Source organism: Scophthalmus maximus, chromosome 13 (assembly GCF_022379125.1).
Source record: "Scophthalmus maximus strain ysfricsl-2021 chromosome 13, ASM2237912v1, whole genome shotgun sequence".
Lineage (NCBI taxonomy): Eukaryota > Metazoa > Chordata > Actinopteri > Pleuronectiformes > Scophthalmidae > Scophthalmus > Scophthalmus maximus.
The window spans coordinates 23,671,461-23,677,460 of record NC_061527.1 but is presented as its reverse complement, the minus strand read 5'-3'; the positions used below and the strand labels follow the sequence as shown (position 1 = coordinate 23,677,460).

The 6,000-nt window shown below is 39.7% G+C and overlaps 1 long non-coding RNA gene across 1 annotated transcript; it reads right to left on the bottom strand.

The window, feature by feature from the left end:
• Positions 1 to 336: 336 nt before the first annotated feature.
• Positions 337 to 757, bottom strand: LOC124850942. The gene is made up of 3 exons (XR_007032048.1): positions 629 to 757; positions 488 to 553; positions 337 to 358 (listed from the first exon to the last, which is right to left on the bottom strand). It is a non-coding gene; the product is annotated as an uncharacterized LOC124850942 (long non-coding RNA).
• Between the last annotated feature and the right edge of the window lie 5,243 nt (positions 758 to 6,000).

The window sequence follows — 6,000 nt, the reverse complement described above, 5'->3', positions numbered from 1 at the left end:
AAGTGAAACAAGAAATCAAGCTGATTTCTTGTTTTTGTTTTTCTCTGCTAAAAACGAAAAAACGACCCGTTTCTGGTTCCTGACTGTGTCAATTTTACCAAAAACACAAACGGTTCAAACAGCCTCATATCCCGCCCCGTACATGCCCATTTTAACCATAAATAGTCAATGCAAATCACCTCATGAATGCTGATCTGTATATTAATGACCCTGGCATCCAATTGTTCTTTCGTTCCAACAGGTGAGAGAGAAAAAAAACGTCACTTCTAAGACACTGACATAGACACGCCTGCAGGGAGGTGGACGCCCAGAAAACAGCATCGATGTAAATTGAATGCTTCTCCTTTGGATAAATGACCTTCACAATATATGTGAAGTAATGTAGAGAGGATTGATTATCAGAGTAAATCATGATGCTAGGGTACCACACACACAGAGTCTGGACACTCCTACCTACATGTGGTTATATGGTAGTGTATGTAAAAACCACAAGTGTCCAGTGCCGATTGTCACAGACCGGGCCTATTAGGACATCATAGGCCATTGGGTCAAGCTGAAAACATACACACATAATGCATGAATACCTTTATGTATTCTTATCATGTATGCATGGATTTTTTAGTGTCACCTTGTTTAATCCCCTGAATGATCCTTTCCACATTGCAGTCATTTGAAAGGAGTCAACAAGATATAGTTGTTTTCCCAGACTCCTCTTGACTCCTCACAATGGTGGCATGGATGAATGCATTCAAAACCTTAAGTGACAGTTGTGTGGAGTTATATATGTGAAAATATCTTGCATTTATTTCACTCTCGACCTCCCTTCCGGGGGCCAGATTTTGCAGGTCTGCGGCGAATATTTTGTATGGCCCTACTTTGCTCCACAGCACACCTTGCCTTCCACCGGACCAGATGTCAGCTATTACTGAGAATTAGAATACATAGTTGTTTACAGAAGCTTAGTTTGTAATTTAATGCAGCATAAATCTGCAAATGTTCCCCCAAATCCTACTGAGGCATATGAAATACTCCTGTGTGAATGCATATGTCTTACAGTATCTTGTCACTAAAATTAAATTGTATTGACATCTATACTTACATTCCTCCAGGGTGACTGGAATTGAGGGATTACAGCCAATTGTGTTGCACGACTTCAAAGTTGAGGATAAGGGGTCTGATTGGGGACTCAGTGAGAAATTGGGGGATTGGGGAACCCCGGGACACATCGAGGGGCTTGGCTGCTGTGCCAGAGGAGTGGAAGTGGTGGCAATCCATTTAGCTGGAATGCGTGGTTGTGGTTCCACATATTTCTTTAAATGATCAATGTTGATCTTCTCCATAGTGTTTCCTCTTGGTGTTTTCAGGTCAGCACTTTTTCCATCAATATTGATTATTATGAATGGTCCCAATAAATCAGCTTCTAATTTACCCCCCTTTCTTTGTTCCTGCCGAATATCTTTCCGCAACACTTTGTCCCCAACCACAAGGCTGTCATCCTCTCCCTTCGACAACTTCCTCTTCCGCACCCTCTGTTGTCCTTGTGCAATATTGACCTCCACTTTCGCATGCACTTGTTTGAGGTTTGTCATTCGGCTGCATACTTCCTCATTTTTAATTAGGGTGTTGATGTTTTCATCACTTATCTGTAACATTGGTGTAGGTAATTAACATGAGTATATTACAGTAGAGATATAGATATGGTTGCCAGAGCAGCCCCTACTGCAGTAAACTGCAATCATACCTGCCACTTGAAATTTCAGAGGAATAACCATACATCAGGAAATATGGCGAATATTTAGTGGTTATTTGTTTTTTGGTGCGCAGTCCAAACACTGTAGGTTTGATATAATTTTCCCAGTCGCTTGGATGGTCCTGCACCATTATTTTCAAAGCCCTGAAAGTGAATACAAATTAGAATCACATATATACAATCACACACACACACACACACACATTTATATATATATATATATACACACAAAACAAACAAACACACACACATGATATATGTATACGAAATTTAAAACAACCTGGAGAAAAGAGTATTTTCCCCCTTGAATGGTTCCATTAAGCTTTTCCACCAAGCCATTGGTTTGCGGGTGATACTGTGCGCAGAGGCTTCTGGCAATACCAAGCTCTGAACACAAGTCCTGGTTGATCTAGAATATGCATTGGATAATACAATGAACACACGTTGTTCTTTAACACCAAATTGATTTCCCAGAGTTGTTTCCAAAAATACAATAATCATCATGTCTCAGAATTCAGCTTACTTTATTGACGAATTCTTTACCGCGGTCAGTCAGGATTCGTTTAGGTGCACCATACTTATAGGAAAAATCCATTATGCACTCTGTCACTTCCTCAGCCTTTTTACTCTTGAGGGGATAGACCTCGAGCCATTTAGTGAGGTAGTCCACCATGACACAAATGTATATGTTTCCATTGTTGGAGCACTTTAACTTCCCAACAAGGTCCATCCCAACAAGTTCAAATGGCTCAGAAACCTTAAATGCAAACCAAAGCATAACATCAGCTAAGAATTCCATGTTAAATGTGTAAAATTTAATAACATGATTCACCTCTACCGGTTTATACTGAGTTTTCTCCTTTATTGTGGCCCTCTTTTTTTGACAGTCATCACATGGGGAAATCTAATAAAGTCAAACAATTGAGAACAGTCAGGTATGATATATTTATATATTTGCACAAAATCCACATAAATATTTAGAAATAATTTACTTACCCATTTTGCGATGTCTGCTTTCATTCCAGGCCAGTAATAGCGTTTAATAATTGCATGCATTGTCTTTTCCACTCCACAGTGGGCCCCGATCGCACTGGCGTGAAACTCCACAAATAAATTGTTTGCTTCTTCTGGATTACGAACGACTTTTGCAAGGTGATGCTGCTGTTCGTCACGATTTCTGTGGCACTGATAATATAGTTCCCCATCTAGGGATTGCATTGCAATGAACATTAGAAATGATCTTTGAAAATTCATTAACATTATTGACGCAGTCCTGTTGCCTTACTTATTAACTGGTAACCCTCAGCCTTTCTTTTAAGAACATAGCGTTGATTTTTGGTGAATTTTGGAGGATAGATGTTGTTCATCTTAAAATCCACAATCTCCTTCACTTTGATAGGGTCCATAGTAGCTTCCTTTACTTGTATTTAAAAATGTGAAATAATCAAGGAGCAAAGGACCTGAAGCCTGCTCCATTCCCCTTTTATAGTCATGTGCCAGATGTTTTTAATTTGCCTCCTTGATTGCTTGAATAATTTAAAAATGTGGCCATGGCCATTTTTCATTACAAAACATGACAGTAGGCATGTTTGGATATTTTCTAAAATAAGCCCAGTCACCAGTTATTTTAGTAAGCCCAAACTTACTATCCAATACAGTTGCACAAAAGCAAGTAGAGAGACAGTAAAGTCCATGCCTTCAGTCCTTTTCTTTTCCTCTTCCTGTGGCTCAGATGAGCAAGTAACGATGTGTGTTTTGACAGTATATAGTCGGAGTTAGATCGTTACTGTTTACAAGTATTTATTTCTGTCATTGTACGGTCGTTTGCGGCTGTAATGGGGTGGTAAATGTGGCCACAGTGTCGAGAAAACAATCTTGATAAAATCGGGAACTTCCTGAGTGGAGCCAAGGGGTAACCAGTTGATTCAGGTGAATCCAAATCAAACTGTTCCCCGGAGGATGACATCATCTATCAATATGTGATGGACAACAAGTAATACCATGAGCCGCCGTGGTTCACAGAGAGTGTGAACTCCATGCGATCTTTTTAGTTTTTTATTTTCTTCATTGTATTTCTTCATAGTGCTTCCCAATAGGATCATTTTCGCCGAAGGAGAAATGAGATGGGACCCGATGCGACATGGAAATTGGCAGTCATATGTTTGTGAATGAGTGACGAATTTGCTGACTGACGCATCTGCAGCTGCTACGTACGGGAACCAGTTGGGCCATAACACCGGCGCCTGTGTTTTGAAATGAGCTAGCGCCTAGCATGCATGATAACCTCCGACCAACAGAGTGAAACACGCCGTGGTGAACAGTCAAAAGTCTGACGACGACAACGATAAGCAAGGTGCAGTAAATGAGGGTCGTTTATTAGCTGCAAGTCTGGTGGCACGTTGAATCTGGACAAACAGCACAACAGTGATGTGTAGCAATGCACAGTGTTTGATGTCCTGTGGGAGTGCGACTGTGTCATCTGCTCACCAGCACAAACACCTAAAGTAAAGATCTTTAACATGCAGTACTTTACTTCGTTTATCGCAATAATTCTGGCCTAATATATCTTCTGACACAAAGTAGTTATCATGACAGGCCTACACACAACATGACAGAAAAAATCCCTGCATGTAGTTAACTACATTATAAAGGCTGGTGCTTTTTTATGAAAGAGTGAGGGGAAAAAGACGCACGGTGTGTTAAAAGCACAATGTTTTGTCAATATCTCGCCTTCTTATTGTGGTTGATATTGATTAACGTCCGTTTGTGGTTTTGCTGTGTGTAAATGTACGGCCACATTTTTAAATTACTGTAACTTGACATGATGATTTTTCTCCCTACCTAATAAAAGAGCAATTAAAAGGACTACAAGAAAGCGGACAATCATGAATAAACTGGATGATCAGACGGTATCATTTTTAAATGGTACGTCATGTTAAGCTGTTAAAAAAAGCTACATATTAATGAGAATTGTTAGCTAGGTAATTATATAACTGTTCATGCTGACACTTCAAAAAGCAAAATTTATTTCAAATTTTCTTTTACAACAAATGTCTTATTGGAATCTATACATATTTAATCATGGAGAAGAGATACAATGACAAAAAGGTACAAAACTTTAATTTGACCTGTCAAGTTGTATACCAATACATTTATGACTAGAAAAAGGTATACAAGTTATTAATTGTAAGAGATTTCTTAATGATTGCGCTGTCTTTACAGCTGCCGGTATCGATGAAGCCTTGCTCTACACCCTCAGTCGTGATGATTTGAGATACTTTTTTCCTGGGCCTGGTTTGGGCTCTTATTAGCCAGAGGTAATTTGTTACGTTCTTTGCTCTGAAATCACCAATCACAACACTGAATATGTTGTTTTTAATTGTGTCTGTTGTTTAACTCTGGTACATAATTTTTTTAATCTGCTTTTTTAGGATGAAATGCCAGGAGATCAACTGTTTCTTCACATAGAGGAATGCTTCCAATCTCCCCCCAGACATCCACTCCTTCGGTAAAGAAAAGCCCCCAAAAACCCTACAGCTTCCCCCTTCTCCAGAATATGTGGTCTATACAGACAGTGAGTTGGAGCAAGCTCGTAAGCACTACTTTGAGATGGCCCACACCAGCAGAGAGGGAGAATGTGCCATGTCTAAAGAGCTGATATGCAGACTGGTGAGGAACACCGTCACCAGCATGATGTTCCATCTTAAGAGCAAGTCAGCAAGGACAGGAGGTCCGGTCGCGTTCCAAGCATGAAGTCACTGCGATGGCAAGGAGAATGGTGGAGTATTATCCCATGCCACAGGATAAAGACAACACTTTGAAACATGTAAGATATTGCAATTTTGTGGTATATTATTTCTTGCACTTAGATTATGAAGTATGTATTTATGTTTGATTGACATTATTTATCTGTGACAGAAAAAGACTATTCAAAAAAATCTACACAAGAGGCTGCATAATTTGAAGTCTCCAAGAAAGAGGCAGGGGCCACGCCAGAGACGGGTCAGCTTAATAAAAGGCATTGCCTTGAGCTCTCAACAAGTGACAACAGAGAAGATTCTGATGCAGACTCAAGTGGTGCATTAACGATTATTTTGCATCAAACATCTGGGAGCAGTTCTGATTGTGGCAACAGTTCACGTAAGTGGAATCATGTAACTTTGGCAGCAATATTTCGGCATTTGAAGGCAATGTTCTGATAATTTTGGAATATCATGATACAGCAGACATTACAAATCAATTCTGATTTG